Source organism: Saimiri boliviensis, chromosome 16, assembly GCF_048565385.1.
Source record: "Saimiri boliviensis isolate mSaiBol1 chromosome 16, mSaiBol1.pri, whole genome shotgun sequence".
NCBI classification, from domain to species: Eukaryota; Metazoa; Chordata; class Mammalia; order Primates; family Cebidae; genus Saimiri; species Saimiri boliviensis.
In genome coordinates, this window is record NC_133464.1 from 23,961,983 (window position 1) to 23,981,208 (window position 19,226).

Below are 19,226 nucleotides of genomic sequence, written 5' to 3' on the forward strand. Positions count from 1 at the left end.
GAGATGGATATGAAAGCTATTAAACAAATGATACAAATAAATTATACTGATCTTTGAGCACTTGACCCTATCTCTCTTCCTTTCTGTAGCAGTTCCTGTTGGTACCCAATGATACTCAGTTTTGCTTGTATACACTGAAGAGTTTCTACTTTCAGAACCTGTGATTCCCTGTGAATTTCATCGGCAGGACAAGTTCAGCCTAAGTACAGGCCAGGTCAGAAATGCTACTTAGTTAATGATCCCAGTAGTGTCCTCACTCAATGATAGAAAGGAATTGGTGAGTAAATTACTGCAGCTCTTGTTCTTTGAGAGATAAAACCCTGAGTATACTCCATGTGGTCTTTCAGAGGTCTCAGTATTACTGAAGGGTAGTCCTTTCTTATCCCCTCTTGCTTTGACTGTTCCCTTTGTCAGGGATGTTCCTCTAGATATTCACTTGTCTAATTTTCTTTAATATTTGCTTAAGTTTTATTAATAAAATATACCATTTCCATTATATTTAAAGTGAAATGACAGCCTATACTGTCAAAGGTATAGGCTCAAAATAAGTTATTAGTTCCAATCATATTTGGAGTATCAAGCATAGGTCCTGGGTCTTAGTAACCCCATTCTTCGATAATATTTAATTGCATTCGGATTGTTAATCCTATCCACTCATTTCAGCAATCATGATACAATTAATCCTCCTCAAGTTTTCCAAAACATTAAAAATTTTAATATATTATTTATGCACGATATTTACTTTTTATTAACTCCTCACATCACAGAATGCATGCAAACCAGCAATGTATTCAAAACATATATGCAGCATTTAATCTCCTGATATACTTTATGTTCCTAGCACAGTGTCTTCCATGGAATAAGCACACAGCCAATATTTGACTGAGTGAGGCAATTAACAAAGAATAGCTATTAACATTTTCATTTCTATGCATCAAGAGCACAGGAATTTCAGTCTATTTCTGAAGTGAAATAAACATTTTAATTTACATTTCCATAGTTCTTTTATTGTTAACACTATTACATTTGAAGACTTACGAATCTATTTGATGAATACACTTAAAGGTATCAAAAAAGTATACCTAAATACCCACAGTGGCTAGGTAAAATTATTAAAAATGTATCAAACCAAAGGCTTAATTATCTAGATTGATGTTCTGAAACAAATCTCTTAGTTTGTGGCTCTCATTCATTTAATATAAATGTTCATTCTTCTTATCTCTGTCCACCTCCTTTATATTATTAAATCAGTTGGACAGAAAGGTATAGGCTCAAAATAAGTGATTAGGTCCAATAATATTCAGAGTTTCAAGTGTAGGTCCTGGGTAGTGACCCCATTATTAGATAATGAATTGTATTCTGATTAATTTTCAAAACAAATGATTGTTAATTTTCAAAATGAATCATGCTCATTATCACTCAAATTGTTTACTCTCCATAGCAAAAGATCACAATACACACTTGCCCAGAAGAAAAGAAATATAAATAAAGTCATGAGTATAAAAACATGAGATGTGGAGACTCTTTTCTAATGCAGCATTTATACCCTCTCCACCTAAATGTTATCTTAGGAAAACCTTCTGTGTTTTGAAGAAAAAGTGGGTAAGCATATTTGTAGAATGTGAAACAATATTTTGTTTGTTCCTTTGTTTAAAAATATTGTTTGAGCTACAACCATCCAAGCCAAACCAAACTAATATGTGAAATGGATTTGGCCTGCAGGCTACTAATATGTGACTGCATTACTCCATCATCCCCAGAAAAATGACAATCTATTAATCACTGCATTTTTCTAGGTTAGCAAACATTTAATAAGATTAAACAGTGTCTGCAGTATTCCTTAATCTTTAAAACCTAGTCCACAACTTTGTTTTTTCCATCCATAGTCCCAACACTTAATAGAGAGTTGTAAAGGAGAGCGATTTTCTGATAGTTTATGATTAACTCATAGTCGTATTTTCTCTGTATTTTATTATGTTTTGATTTAAACAATGTACCTGTGTACCTACCTGAGTTTGTAATCTGGATGTATATGTATGAATGAGTACCTCCTTTATTTTCATTCTAAAGTGTCACATCAGTACAAAACAATAGTAACATCAAAGGCACAGGCAGCAAAAGAAAAAGTTGACAAAATAGACTTTGTGAAAATTTAAAATATTTGTCCATCAAAAGGCGTTATCAACAGAGTAAAAAGACAATTCAAAGAAGGGGCGACTATTTGTAAATCATATATCTAATAAAGGATTGATAAACAGAATATGTTGAGAACTATTAAAATTCAACAACAACAACAAAACAGATTCAAAAGTAGGCAAAGGATTTGAGTAGATGTTTCTCCAAAGAAGATGTAAAAATGGCCAAGAAGTACACAAAAAGATATTCAATATCACTAATCATTAAATAAATGAAAATCAAAGCTACAATGAAATACCCTTTAGGAAGGCAACTATTTAAAAAAAAAAGAAAAGAAAAGAAAAGAAAACAGAAAATAACAGAGGAAGATGCGGAGAAGTTGGGTTCCTGTGCACTGTAGGTAGGAACACAGAATAGAACAGATACTATGGAAAACAGTATGGTAGTTCCACTTACAGTTTTGTACCCCTGCCCCAATTAAAAACCAAATCTTAAAGCGATACTTGTGCACACAAGTTTTTGGCAACATTATTTACAATAGCTAAAATGTGGAAGCAGCCCAAGTACCCAATAACAGATACACGGATAAGCAAAATATGGTACATATATACTATAAAATGTTATTCAGGCTAAAAGGGAAAATAATTTTTTAAAATTTATTATACTTGAAGTTCTGGGGTACACGTGCAGATCATGCAGGTTTGTCACATAGGTATACACATGCCATGGTGGTGGTTTGCTGCATCCATCACCCCATCATCTACATTAGGTATTTCTCCTAATGCTATCCTGCCCAATCCCCCAACCCTGCTATTCCTCCCCTAGCCCACCACCGCCCAGGAAAAGAATTTTGACACACACTGCAACATGAACGAGTATTGAAGGCAATATGCTAAGTGAAATAAGCCAGTCACAAAAATACAATGACTGCATGATTCCATTTATATTACCTACTTAAAGTAGCCAAATCTATAGAAACAAAAGTAGAAGAATAGTTGCTAGGTGCTGGGGGCAGGGTGAATATGAATTTATTGTTTAATGGATGCAGACTTACACTTTTACAAGATGAAAACAGTTACAGAAGTGAGTGGTGGCGATGTTGGCACATAACGAATGTATAGAAGATCACTTTAAGTGGATAAGGTTGCAAAGTTTATGTTACATATATTTAATCACAGTAAAATACAATTAAATAAATAAATAAAACAAACCCCACAAAAGTCACTTACTGCAAACTGGTGGCTTTACACTGTGGCTTAAAGGTATCCCAGTAAAAATATGAGGCATCATACCATCCTAGGCTTCCTTCTTAAATAACTGCTGATAGAATAACACTAAAATCAACACTGAAAGTGAAGCAGTTTAACAACAACAAAAAAAAATTGTATTGGTCACACTACATATCCAATGAAAGTTGGTACATAAAAGAAGGTATTCTACAATGGCACTCAGGGACTCACTTGAATCAGTTTCCCCTTCTAGAATGTTGCTGATCATCATAGCAGGAGAAGAAATAGGATTTGCTCACAATACATTGCTCAAAATGAATTACTTGGCCATGCCTAACATCAAGAAACCAGAATATGCTGGACTGGAGATTGAGACCCACTGTCTGTACCTAATTGGAACTAAGGTATTTTTTGTTGTAAATTTCTTCCTTTCAGAATATTTTGTTGTCAGTAAAGTATATCAACCTGAAAACAGTCAACATGTTCTCAAAATTAAGTTTATTGTAAATATTGTATCATTCTTAAATGTCAACTTATAAACGTAAATTTTCATATTCCAAATCATATTGTATTGATAGGAAGTACATTTTTGTGCCATTAATTCTTCCATTAATATTATCTGACTAGTGATTTCAGTGTGTATGAATGCAGCTTCACATAATACAATTCTTCAAGAAACTTAAAGACAGCCAGCAATTTTAGAGGAGCAACTATTTTATAATAACTTAGACTCCCAGCACTTTGGGAGGCCGAGGCGGGTGGATCACGAGGTCAGGAGATCGAGACCATCCTGGTCAACATGGTGAAACCCCGTCTCCACTAAAAATACAAAAAATTAGCTGGGCATGGTGGCACATGCCTGTAATCCCAGCTACTCAGGAGGCTGAGGCAGGAGAATTGCCTGAACCCAGGAGGCGGAGGTTGTGGTGAGCCGAGATCGCGCCATTGCACTCCAGCCTGGGTAACAAGAGCGAAACTCCGTTTCAAAAATAAATAAATAAATAAATAAATAACTTAGACTTTGCCTGTGAAATGTGTGTTTATATATATATATATATACATATATATATATATATACACATATATATGTGTGTGTGTGTGTGTGTGTGTGTGTGTGTATTTATATTTAAGTATGTGTACATGTAGAATGTGTAACATTCTATTTGGCCATAAAAATTCTATGCAGTGCATTGTTTAATAAAATTATTTATAAATATTTCAAATTTTAATTAAATATGTGACTTTTTATTTATGTGACAAGTAAAATGGTGTGCAACAGGCTGTTTGAAATATATACATATATAGCAAAATGGCTAAATCTAGTTCATTCACATATGTGTTACCGCACAGTGAGAACATTCAAAAATTAACTTCTTTGTATTTTTTCAGAAGGGAAAATATTATTATGAACTATAGTCACTATGTTGTGAAATGAATCTCTTGAATTTATTTCTCCTAACTGAAATTTTGTATCCTTTGATCAACATGTACCCAACACACTCACTGCTCCATTGTCCCACTCCCTGGTTACCACATTTTACTCATCTAAAATTATAATTTAATATATGTTAGAAAATTATGTGTTAAATAATTTTATGAATCACATCTAATTATATTTAAATTTTAAGATCAACACAGTTTTAAAATATGCAATAAAATGAGTGGTGAAATGTGATTTAAAGCAACATTTAATCATCTTTAGGTTTTTAATACATGCAAAATAACAGATGTTTAAAAAGAGATATGATGTACCATGACTTTAAGGGTAATGGATGATGATGATAATAATAATGAGGAGGAGGAAAAGGAAAAGAAAGAAGAGCGAAAAATAAAAGGGAGAGAAGGAAGAGGAAGACAAGGAACGTTTTTGGGAGGTAGGTTAAAATTCCTTTGATAATTTTGATGTAGCAACCCCCACTATATGACTTAGAAAAAGGAAGCACTAGCTTTTCTGAAATACCATGGAGTTCTGAATAAATAAAAAATTACATAGTAAACAAATAAATTGAACATTTGGAAATAGCACAGTTAATATATTAGTACCATCTTAAAAGTTAATGTGATCCATGACATTCACGATTTGATCTATTGTATATCTTTCCCATTAAGTTAATTTTAATGTTAGTTATGCATAATTTCATTCATAAGTGGTTATGATATCATGCAGAATTTGTATAAACAGTGCTTTCTTGTATATAGGTTTTGAGGAGTAAAAAATTTTCTCCTTATCTATGTCCGGATAAAAATCTTACCAGACCACTTTATTCCATGATACCACCCACCAAATGAAAGGCCGTCATGTATTATTATGACTTATAACCCTCATTACTAATGATTCTTTAGATAAAAAAATATATATATTACCCCAAAAATTTCTGGAGAATGCTTATTAAATATGATACCTCAGATTGGTACATTCTGCCACATAAATAAAACTGCTGCCTGCTTTGAGAAACCTATCTTTTCATACTTAAAGAAAAGAAAAAAAAAATTTAAGCTAGACAAGCCCTCTCTGGGCATGCAGAAGCACTGTTACTTGGTGTCCAATTATCTTATTATTATTATTATTTTTAATGAGAAGGAGTCTCACTCTGTTGCCAAACTGAATTGCAGTGGCATGACCTTGGCTCACTGCCATCTTCACCTCCCTGGTTCAAGCAAGTCCCCTGCCTCAGCCTCCCGAGTAGCTGTGACTACAGGTGCTCACCACCATGTCAGACTAATTTTTGGTATTTTAGTAGAGACAGGGTTTCACCATGTTGGCCAGGATCCTGACCTCGCGATCCGCCCACCTCGGCCTCCCAAAGTGTTGGGATTACAGGCGTGAGCCACCGCACCCTGCCCATCTTGTACATTTTTCACATCATGCAATTCATTACATATCAAGTGCATGACAGGCGCTGTGCTGAAAACTAGCCATGTACAAATGAACATGCATCCCATGCCCTCTTCCCAGTAAACTTTGAATATAATAAAATAATATATTTAATAAAATAATAATATTTAATATAATGGGTCCAAAGGAAAAGCGACTCCAAAGTCAGCAAAAGATTTGAGAACAAACTTTATAAGGAATATAACATGCCATTAAAATTAACAAATGATGACGAGGCAGATTTACAGGCAGTTGGAACAACGTAAAGTGAAGCATGTGACGGAAAAGAGCCTAGCAAGTTCATAAGGAAAACAGCCAATTATAATATTTTTTAAAAATAATTGAATGGGAGGAGTCACAGGGCAGGTACGCGTGCTCGCAGCTCCCGCGGGGCTCGGCGGTGCAGGAAAGGGCTCCCGAGAGCGAGAGAGCGCGGTGGGGCGGGGCGGGAGAAAGTGGCAGCCTTGAGGAGGTTGGCGTTTGCTTGTGTCACGCCTTTGAATACTGTTCCTGCCTCGGACGGAGGAGTTCGCTCGAAAGCCCCCGTTCTCCGCCCGCAGCCCACTGCAGAGCTCGCTGACCGGAGCCAGCGGGGGCGAGGTGGGAAGTGCGCCCGACCCGCGCCCGGAGCCGCGCCCCCGAGTGCCCACGGCTAGGCGGGTGCTGAGCAGGAGCGCCCGCCTGGGACGAGCCCGTGTTGGCGCAGCTCAAGCCGGTGCTGAACGCAGAGAACCCTGCCCGCGACGCGGCGCTCTTCCCCCGCGCGGAGCTGAAGCAGCCGCACCACCGCCAGCAGGTGCAGCCTGCGCGCCCCCGCAGGCCCCGCAGCCTGCCCAGCCCCCCGCGGCTGCCTCCCGAGGAGCTGGTCCAGACAAGACGTGAAATGGAGAAGTATCTGACACCTCAGCTTCCTGCAGTTCCTATCATTCCAGAGCATAAACAGTATAGAGGAGACAGTGCCTCTGTCGTAGACCAGTTCTTCGCTGACACTGAAGGGTTACCTTCCAGTATCCACATGAACGTCTGCCTCCCTCACATCACTCACCTGAGAACTGGCCTCGACAAATCCCAGAGACCCTGCGTCACACACATCAAGACAGAACCTGTTGCCATTTTCAATCATCAGTGAAATGGCTGCTCCTCCTCCGCCCCGACCCGGGCCCTCCCCGAGTTCACCAGTATATTCAGCTCACAGCAGAGCGTAGCTCCAGAGGTGAACAATATTTTCATCAAACAAGAACTTCCTACACCAGATCTTCATCCTTCTGTCCCTCCCCAGCAAGGCTACCTGTACCAGCTACTGAATACACACCGGATCTAAATATGCCCAGCTCTACAAACCAGACAGCAGCAATGGACACTCTTAATGTTTCTACGTCAGCTGCCATGGCAGGCCTTAACACACACACCTCTGCTGTTCCGCAGACTGCAGTGAAACAACTCCAGGTCATGTAATTCCCTTGCACATACACAACGCTAAGTCAGTTTCTTCCACAAGAGGCCACTTACTTTCCCCCTTCACCATCAAGCTCGGAGCCTGGAAGTCCATATACACAAGCAGAGATGTTCCAGAATTTAACACCACCTCCATGCTATGCTGCTCCAATGGCTTCTAAACTGGCAATTCACAATCCAAATTTACCCACCACCCTGCCAGTTAACTCCCAAAACATTCAGCCTGTCAGATACAACAGAAGGAGTAAGCCAGATTTGGGGAGACGACGCATCCGCTACTGCGACTACCGTGGTTCCACTACTGCGACTACCCTGGTTGCAGAAAAAAAAAAAAAAAAAAAAAAAAAAAAAAAAAAAAAAAAAAAAAGTCTTCTTATTTAAAAGCTCACCTGAACACTCACACTGGCGAGAAGCCGTACAAGTGCACCCGAGGAGGCTGCGACTGGAAGTTCGCCCGATTCGATGAACTGATCCACCACTACCGGAAGTATACGGGCGCCAAGCCCTTCCGGTGCGGCGTGTGCAACCGCAGCTTCTCACGCTACGACCGGTGCCCATGCTGCGCGTTCCAGGTCTACTGGGCTCCGTTTCAAACGAGAAACCTAACTCTTCCTATTAAAAAAAGAAAATCACTCCTGGCCATCATGGTGAAACCCCATCTCTACTAAAAGCACAAAAAATTAGCCGGGCGTGGTGGTGCGTGCCTGTCGTCCCAGCTACTCCGGAGGCTGAGGCAGGAGAATTGCTTGAAACCGAAAAACGAAGTTGCAGTGAGCCGGGATCGAGCCACTGCACTCCAGCCTGGCGACAGAGCGAGACCCTATCTCAAAAAAAAAAAAAAAGAAAAGAAAAGAAAATCACAACAATAAAAACAGAAAACAACAAAGACTGGAAATGTATGTATTACACGTTTGAGAAAACAGGGAATACATGGTATCAATACCAAAGTGTTTAGTCTTTTCAGAATCTGGAATGCTTGCTGTAATGTATATGGCTTTACTCAAGCAGATCTCACCACATAGGCAGCCACATCTCGACATGGGTAAGGGGTAGGGGTGGGGGGAGTGTGTGCAGCGTTTTTACCTAGGCACCATCATTTAATGTGACAGTGTTCAGTAAATAAATCAGGTGGCAGGCACCGGAAGAAGGATGAATTGTATGTCACGATTTTACTTGGCATGAGTAGTGTTTTTTTAATAGTAGATAATTCCTTAGAGGTATACAGTGTACCTGGCAATTCACAAATAGCCATTTAACAAATGTGTGGGGTTTTAAAATATGCATATATAATATATATATATGTATATGAGTTGCCTATATTTGCTATTCAAAATTTTGTAAATACGCAAATCAGCTTTATAGGTTTATTACAAGTTTTTAAGGATTTTTTTGGGAAAAAGTCATAATTCTTTTGAAAATAACCATGAATACACTTACAGTTACAATTTGTGGTAAGATACCTCTCAATATTAATTACCAAATTCATTTCTTTAGGGGGAAGGAATAATCATTCAAATGAACTTTAAAAAAGCAAATTTCATGCACTGATTAAAATAGGATTATTTTAAATGCAAAGGCATTTTATGTGAATTATAAACTTAAGGGCTTGAAGATATTTACAAAATACAAAAGTTCAACCTCTTACAATAAGCTAAACACAATGTCATTTTTAAAAAGAAGGACTTATGATGTAGTTTTCATATATGACAATGTCGCATTTATGATATGGTTTCATGTACCGAAACACTGAATTTATGATGCAGTTTTCATATATCAAGATGTTCCCTAGTGCAGTACTGTTGGTTAAATGACAATTTATGTGGATTTTGCATGTAATATACAGTGAGACACAGTAATTTTATCTAAGTTACAGTGAAGTTTAGTCTATTGTTAATATGGCTCAGTGTCTGCTTTTAAATATAAATGATACATTGAAAACTTAAGGAAGCAAATGCTACATATATGCAATATAAAATAGTAATGTGATGCTGATGCTGTTAACCAAAGGTCAGAATAAATAAGCAAAATACCAAAAGGGGTCATAATTGAAATGAAAGTTTATTTTTTTAGAAAAATATTGTTTATTTTGTGGTAATATACTAAATTTTTTAGAAGACAATTTTCATAACTTGATAAATTATATTTCTTGTTGTTAGAAAAGTGGCTTTTAAGATGTGCAAATAAATGACAAATGATGTAAATAATTTTGTAAGAGCTTCAAAATTTTTTTATATGGGAACACACCTACATGAAAAGCATAAATTGGTTGCTGTTTTGTTTATTTTTCCTTCTTATTTTTGTATTGTGGTCATGTCCTATGTAAATAATGGAGCAAACAGCTGTATAGTTGTAGAGTTTTCTTGAGAGAATGAGATGTTTATATATTAATGACAATATTTTTTGAAAATAAAAAGTGTCTAAAAAATTTAATGGGAGAAAACATAATTACAGAAGATTAAGGGCCAGATCCTGAAAGTCTTTGTGTGCAAAAGTCCAGTCACTGGAAATTCTTGATACATAAAGAGGAAAAATTTGACATTTCTCTCAAGATTTTCTTTTAGTTACTAGGTTCTAGAGATTAACATTTTCTGAAGTAGATTGAAATGCTAAGTAGATTAAAAATGTTTAATATGTGTAAAAGTGAAATGTTATGGTATGTTCGGTTGAAAATGTACAGTAAATTATTATGTACATGGATAGCCAACTAGTAAATTTTGTCCTGAAGACTAAAATCAGGGTCTCAGTTTATACATGGTGGTTGAATAAATCATCATGGGTATAAAACATGATTAGGAAGAATATATGCGATAGTGTCTCTCCACCTATATTTTTGAAACATGTATTGAGATGTAATTGACAAATAATATACTCTCTTAAAGTATAAAATTGAATATATTTTACATATATTTAATATTGTCATCTGTACATCAGTGGAACCATTAGCACGATGTAAACAATGAACGTATCCATCACAATCAAAAGTTTCTCTATGTCCTTTGTAACCTTTCTCACCAGCCCTTTAGGATTCCTCCTCTCCATCCCCCAGGCAAGCATCTATTTGCTTCCTGTCACATACATTAGTGTATATTTTCTAGAATTTTATATGAATAGAGCCAAATAGAATGTACTCATTTTTTTCTCTAGCTTCTTCCAGTCAGCATAAGTATTCATGATTCATTTATGTTGTAACTTGTACCAGTAATTCATTTTTACTCCAGAGTAGCATTCCATTTAATTGTGTATTAGTCAGAATTCTCCAGAGAGATATAACCAACAGAATATATATAAAAGGCAGTTTATTAAGGGGAATCAACTTACATGATCAGAGGTAAAGAAGTTCCACCGCAAGCCACCTGCAAGCTAGAGTACCAAAGGAGCAGGTAACATGGCTTAGTCTGGAAACCCCAGAACCAGAGAAACTGACAATGCAGCCATCAGTCTGAAGCCAAAAGACCTATTGCCCCTGAGAAGCCACTGGTGCAAATATAGAGTGTAAAATCCAACACATCTGGAGTCTGAGTTCAAGGGCAGGAAGAGAGAAAGCATCCTTCCCCAGAAGAGAGAGAGACAGTCCTCTTCTTTGTTTGTCTTTCTTAGGCATGCCCCAGACAACTGGATAGTGTCTTCCTGCATTAAGGGAGGGTCTTCTTATGCTCAGTCCACTGGCACATGCCAGTCCCCTCTAGAAACAGCCTCACAGTTACAAATCAATTATTTGATAATGGTACTTTACCTGGAATATATTACTTAATATCACTGAAAGAGGCACTGAAGAAGTCAGAAAAACAGTCTTGAGTTATTGATGCAACCCCTCCCCAACTAATGGCATAATAAAAGGAATATTTTTCAATATAAAATGTGCGAAATTTAAACACTTTAATGAAGAAGATATAGACAACAAAGAAGCACTAGAAAAGACACTCAGAACTATCAGTCATTAACAAAATACAAGTTGAAACCACAATATGATACTTCTATGCACTTACTAGATTGACTAAGATTTTAAAACTTGAAAATGGCAATTGTTCATGAGAATGTAGAACAACTGATATTCCTCTATACTGCTGGTAAGAAATGTAAAATGTCATATCCATTGAAAAAACAGCATGGCAATTTTTATCTTTTCAAAATTTCGAACTCTTTTTTGATAAGTATGAAATGTTTTTGGCATTTTTAATGTGACTTAATTTTAATATGATTGAATGTTATGATAAAAAGTATGAAAATAATGATTTATGGTTTTGCCTTGCTTGCACACTTTCTACAAGCTCCCTGTGAAATAACCCAGTTACCAGAGAAAGCATCCCTCACTCACTAGAGAGAGAAGTATACAAGATTATTTGATAAATGGCATTTACAAGATAGAGTGAGAAAAAGACATTCTCAAGATGGTACAAATATTTAATACATTAAAATACAGTTAACTTTGAAATTACAAGTATAGAAAACAAAATGATACCTCCTAGGTGGAAGTTATCAACTGCAGGTTTCCCTTACTCAGTGAACTCAGTCAAGTTTCTTAAGAGCCCTGTCCTCTAGTCCCTTCATTTGCAAAATAGAAATAGTGAACCTAACTCCTTGGTTCATTTTAAAGATTAAATGATTTAATACACAAAAAATGTTTATACTCTACCTTTCCTACAAGAATTCAAAAGATAGTAGTGCTCATTATTTTAGACAGATAAAAGTTACTAGAAAGCACTTTGTGGTGAAAGGAGTGAAGCAAAATAGCTGACTAGAAGGCTCCATTAATCATCCTTCCAGCAAGAACACCAATTTAACAACTATATACACATAAAAATCACTTTCATGAGAAGCAAAAATCAGGTGAGCACTTACAATACCTGGTTTTAACTTAAAACCACTGAAAGAGGCACTGAAAAAGAAAAGCAGTCCTGAATTGCTGATGCAACCCTTCCCCCACCTTATGGAAGTAGCATGGTGCATGAGTGATGCTGTGCACTGGAGAGATGGCAAGTGCAGTGATTGTGAGGCATTGAACTCAGTGCTGGCCTATTACAGCAGAAAGAAAAACTAGACCAAACTCAGCTGATGCGCAACCACGAAGGGACCATTTAAACCAGTGCTAGCCAGATGGGAATTGCCAGTTCCAGAGGTTCGAATTTGATTTCCCACAAGCCTTGCCATGATGAGCTAAAGTGCTCTGGGGCTTTGAATAAACTTGAAAGACAGTCTAGGCCACAGGGACTAAAAATCCTAAGCAAGTCCTCGTGCTGAACTGGGCCCAGAGCCAGTGAGCTGGTGGGGGTGGGATGTGACCTACTGAGACACTGGATAGAGGGTGGGCTAAGGGAGCTCTGCAAACCCCAGGGTACATAGCTCATGTCTCCAAAAAACATTCTTACCTTCTGCTGGAGTAGAGGAGAGGGAAAAGTAGGGAGGATGGTTTGCACCTTGAATGCCACCTCAGCCACAGCAGAATGGGGCAGTAGTCAGATGGGTGAGGCCCCCTTTCCAGGCCCTAGCTCTTGGACAACATTTCTAGACACACCCTGGGCCAGAAGGAAACCCGCTGCCTTGAAGGGAAGGACCCAGTCCTGGCAGGATTTACCACCTGCTGCGGAGCTCTTGGGTCCTGAATAACCATCAGCAATATCCAGGTAGCACATTGTGAGCTTTAAGCGAAACTCTGAGACTTGCAGGCAATGTATGAGACTCAGCACATTTCCAGCTTTGGGAGCCATGGGGTGAGACTCCTGCTCAAGAAAAGTGAAGGGAAAATTAAAGGGGACTTTGTCTTGCACCTTGAGTAGCAGCTTGGCTGCAGAGGTGTAGAGCACCAAGTGGACTCTTGGGGTGTCTGATCCCAGGAGTTGGACTGTGTTTTATGGTTTGAGTGCCAGCTCAGCTGTAGCACAATAGAACGTAGGTAGACTTCTGAGGATTTTGACTCTAGTCCCTGGCTCCTGGACAGCAGCTGTGGACCAGCCCAGGGCTGGAAGTACTCATTGCCTTCAAGGGAATAACACAGGCTGTCACCTGCTGATTGTAGAGCCCCAGAGCACTGAGCAAACGCAGGTTATAACCATGGAATGGTTACATCAGGCCTTGAGTGAGAACCACTGCTGTGCTGGCTTTAGGTCTGACCTAGCACAGTCCCAGGGGTGGTGGCCACAGGAGTGCTTGTGTCATTCCACCTCCTGCTCCAGGTGGCACAGATACAAATAGAAACAACAAAATGATAACGGACAGGGAAACAAAGTTAAGGCATAGAATCTTTTCCTTTAGTTTTCCTTTGCTTGTTTATGAAAATAATGTTATGTTGTTATCAGTTTAAAATGATGGGTTATAACATAGTGTTTGTAAGCCTCGTGGGAACCTCAAAACAAAGGAAAACAACAAATATCAAAAAATAAAAAAGCAAGAAATTAAATGATATTCCTAGATAAAATCACTTTCACTAGAAGGAAGACAGAAAGAAAAGAAGGAAGAGAAGATTAAAAACACAACTAGAAAACAACGAGCAAAATGGCAGGAGTAAGTCATTACTTATCAATAATACCATTGAATGTAAATGGGCTAAACTGTCCAATCAAAAGACACATAGAAGCTGAATGGATTAAAAAAAAAAAAAAAAAAAAAGAGCCAATAATCTGTTGCCTGCAAGAAACAGGCTTTGTCCAGAAGGAAACACAGTTTGAAAATAAGGATATTGGGACAAAATAGATTTCCAGACAAGACATATAAAAAGAGACAAACAAGGTCACTATATAATGATAAAAGAGTCAATTAAGCAAGAAAATAGAATTATTGTAAATATATATGAACCTAACATTGAAACACCCAGCTATATAAAGCAAATATTATTAGAGCTAGAGAGAGAGAGAGAAAGAGAGAGAGAGAGAGAGAGAGAGAAAGAGATACCCCAGTAAAATAATAGCTAGAGAATTCTACACCTTACTTTCAACACCAGACAGATCTTCCAGACAGAAAATCAACAAGGAAACATCGGGCTTAATCTGCAATACAAACCCAATGAATTTAACAGATATTTACAGAACATTTTATTCAATGATTGCAGAATACACATGCTTTTCCTCAGCACATCAATAATTCTCGAAGATAGACCATATGTTAAATTACAAAACTAGTCTTAAAACATTCAAAAAATTGCAATAATACCAAGCATCTTCTCTGACCACAATGAAAAAAACTAGAAATTGATAATGAGAAATTTTGGAAACTATAAAAATAGATGGAAATTAAACAATATGTGTCTGAATGACCAATAGGTCAATGAAGAAATTAAGACAGAAATTAAAACATTTCTTGAGACAAATGGTAAAGAAAACACAACATACCAAAAGCTATGTGATACAACAAATGCAATACTAAGAGAGAAGTTTATAGCAATAAGTGCCTACATCAAAAAAGCAGAAAAACTTCAAATATACAATGAAACAATGCATCTTAAAGAACTAGAGAATCAGGAGCAAACCAAATCTGAAATTAGCTTAAAAATAATAAATATCAGAGAAGAAATAAATGAAATTCAAATGAAAAAAACAATACAAAAGACCAATATAACAAGAAAGTTGCTTTTGAAAAGTTAAACAAAACAGACAAACCTTTAGCCAGACTAAGAAAAAAAGAGAAGACCCAAATAAAACTAGAAAAAGGAGACATTACCGCTGATACCAAAGAAATTCAAAGAATAATTAATGACTACTATGAGCAACTATATGTCAGTCATCTGGAAAATCTAGAATAAATGAACAAATTCCTAGACACATATGACCTGCCAAGATTGAATCATGAAGAAATCTAAAACCAAAGCAGACCAATAACAAGTAATGAGATTGAAGTCATAAAAAAAATCCCAATAAAGAAAAGCCTGGAACTGGTTGGTTTCACTACTGAATTCTACTAAACATTTAAAGAACTAATACCAATTTTACTAAAAATGTTCTGTGTAATAGGAGGAGGAAATACTTCCAAATTCATTCTATGAGGTCAGTCCTACTCTGAGATCAAAATTAGATAAAGACACATCAAATGAAGAAAACTACAGGCCAGTATGTCTGATGAACATTGATGCAGAAATCTCAAAAAAATACTAGCCAACTGAACTCAACAATACATTAAAAGAACATTCCTCATGACCAAGTGGGATTTATCCCTGGGGTGCAAGGATCCTCGAGCCTTGAATGTACATAAATCAATTCATGTGATAAGTCATATCAACAGAATGAAGGGCAAAAGAAATATGATCATTTCAATTGGTGACAAAAAAGCATTTGATAAAAGTTAGCAGTGTTAGTGATAAAATCCCTCAAAAAACAAAGAACAGACCTCAACATAATCAAAGTCATATATAACAGAACCACAGCTAGTATCATACTTAATGGGGCAAAACTAAAGCCCTTTCTTCCAAGACCTGGAGCATAACAAGAATGCCACTGTTTCACCACTGGTATTCAACAAAGTACTTACTGGAAGGCCTACCTATCAGACAAGAGCAATCAGACAAGAGAAAGACACGAAAGGCATCTAAATGGGGTCAAATTATCCTTTGTTGCAGGTGATATGATCTTACATTTGGAGAATCCTAAAGACTCCACAAGAAAACTATTGGAACTAATAAACAAGATCAGATATTTGCAGGATACAAACTCAGCATTAAAAAAAAAAGAAAAGAAACAGTAGATTTCTACATGTCAATAGTGAACAACCTGAAAAATAAATTAAAAAGTAATTCTATTTATAATAGTCTCACATAAAACAGAATACTTAGGAAATAAGCAAAGAAGTGAAAGATTTCTAAAATACAATCTATAAAATACTGATGAAAGAAGTTTTCAATATGATTATTACACATTGTATGTCTGTATCAAAACATCTCATGTATTCCATAAATATATACACATACTATGTACCTATAACAATAATTAAACATTCAGAAAAAAGAAAGCACTTTGTTGTATAAAATACCTCCTGGATTACAAAAGAGAAAATTAACAACACTGGCACAGTGTAGTTCACTAGTGCTGCCATCACAAAATACCACAGAGTGGGTGGCTTACCAGAAATTTATTTCTCACATTTCTAGAGACTGGAAGATCAGAATAAACATGTTGTCACATTCGATTTTTGGTGAGGGTCCTCTTTCTGGCTTTGAGAACACCTTCTTCCTATGCCTTGACATGGCTTTTTCTCTAAAGGCACTTCCCTGGTGTCTCTGTCTTACTAGGACACCAATTATATTGAATCTAGGCCCCACTATTATGTCTTCATTTAACTTTAATTCATATTTAAAGTCCTTATCTCCAAATTCAGGTATAATTGGGGGTTATGGCTTCAACATATAAATTTTGTAGAAACATAATTCAGTCTATAAGACAGCATATGATTTACATAAACATTTATGAGACAGTTTGAATTTAAAATGAAAACATCCAAAAATATGAAAAACATTGAAATACATTACAACTATACTGTTAGTAAATTCTTTTTATTTAAAATATGTTACAATGATATCATGATGTTTTTTTCCCTTTTACTTTCCCAAGTCTTAAGGTAAGTCAATAAAAAAAAAAATTCCCATTTGTGGAAACTTTTCACTTTTTATTTACGTTGTTTTGTATATTCTTATCCATCATTGGATTAAGTGGTAACGCAATATACAAATAATAATAAATAATCTTAAATATTTTTGAATATATAAATATATTGGAGAAAATAGTATTTTATAATAATTAGTGCCATTCTTCAATAATTACTATGAAAGATACATTAGAATTTCATGTTTATACAAAATCAGCCCATTCTGATACTCTGAGACTCCATGATCATTTGAGGACTAAGAAGGAATTGTGTGGTGCAATTCTAACAGTCAGCCCAAAGAAAAGCAGTATTTTTATTTACTCCAACTATAAAACAAAGTGACACCTATATAAAAAAGGGAAAACTATACTTAGTGGCATACATTTCTAACCCAAATTGAGGCTATTCAACTGTGTCAGTATAATATATATAGAAATGGTGGTATAGACAGATTACTTAGCTAGAAGAAATTATTTATTGTATTTTTACATGGCTTTTTCCCCCAAATGTGATGATCTCTGAATACGTTTGTATTTACATTTTGTGGCATTTATATTTTTCCTAGCATTACTTAGCACTCAGATCTATATAACAACATGAAAAGGTGATGAAATTATTGTTTTGTGAGATGAGATAGTGGTATGTATTATTTAGGATAAATTAACAATAATTCAAATGAAAGCTGTGCGTGTAAACACAAGTAACTTATAAATAACAGAAATATACTTTAAAAAAAATTAGAAAATGCAACATTTTGGCCAAGTACAACATATCTATTATAGTTAATGTTGCTGTCAGCAGAAATATACATATATATTCCGTTTTGCACTGAGTCATGTTTGACTTCAGCCTTCATGAAATTCTAAGTAGCAAAATTCATGACTTTGCTGTAGTAATTATTGAGACTTATTTTGCTCAATATTAATCTCATAATACCATTATGCATATTCTCTGATCACTGTTTATTTTTGACCCCATCAAACAAATGTCCTTCATATACCATTAAATTATTCTCATTACTATTATTATTTAAATAGAGATCTTACTGAAATCCATCTCATAATGTAGCAATAGTTTCACAACCCACATTTTGTTTAGCTTAAAATTATGGTTGATTTCTACCTCTTTGTAATGTAAAGAGACAATATACAGTTTTTAGGTTTTCTTAATTAAAAATATATTGTCTAAGTTGCTCATGTTAATGTCAACAGTAATAAACTCAAACAAACAATGAATAATAATTTCTATATTTTATGCCTCTAGAATTTTCTGTTTAATTTGAATCAGATATCAAATAAATCTAGAGACAGGACATGGGAGCACTTATGAACATGAAGTAAAAGCAATATGTAGAAAACATAATGGAAAACATGACAAATATTTTACTTAGTAAATAAAACTGTAAAAGCTACAAAAAGTAAGGAGCAAAAAACAAAAAGTAAACCTAACTCTAGTTTACAAAGGCTCCAAATATGATAGTTCAAGCCTGAGACCATTTTTTTTCAAAATGTTTACTATTTTCACCTACATTTCAAAACTAAAAAAAAAAAAAAAAAAAAAAAAAAAAAAACTTTTGAACTGGGGATATATTTCTAAAATTATGTCAATACAATGCTCAAATTTTGATGAAATCATAAGAAAAGCAGAAAATTTTGTGTCTGAATAGCATATAATAGGTTATGTGAAATATGATAGCACGATTTGCATTAAATTTTTAATGAACATCATGGAAAAACTATATTTTATGACACTTCCCACACAAACAGGACTAATTCTTCAGTTTCAGTCCAACTTTGTGTGTATGTCTGAGACCAATCATAAAATAATTAAACTGTGACAGAGAGTGCATTAATGAATAAGGCAGTGATTTCCTCACTTGAGAAATTACACACAACATACCGAAAGAAATTTGACGCATTCATAAAATCTAATTTAAAACAGGATCTGAAACTTTCAAGAGTTTTCTG

At 35.8% G+C, this 19,226-nt stretch overlaps 1 pseudogene; it reads left to right on the forward strand.

Annotated features, from left to right (window-relative positions):
• Positions 1-6,121: 6,121 nt before the first annotated feature.
• LOC101032206 (Krueppel-like factor 5) overlaps positions 6,122-19,226 on the forward strand; it is an 86,518-nt pseudogene continuing 73,413 nt past the window's right edge.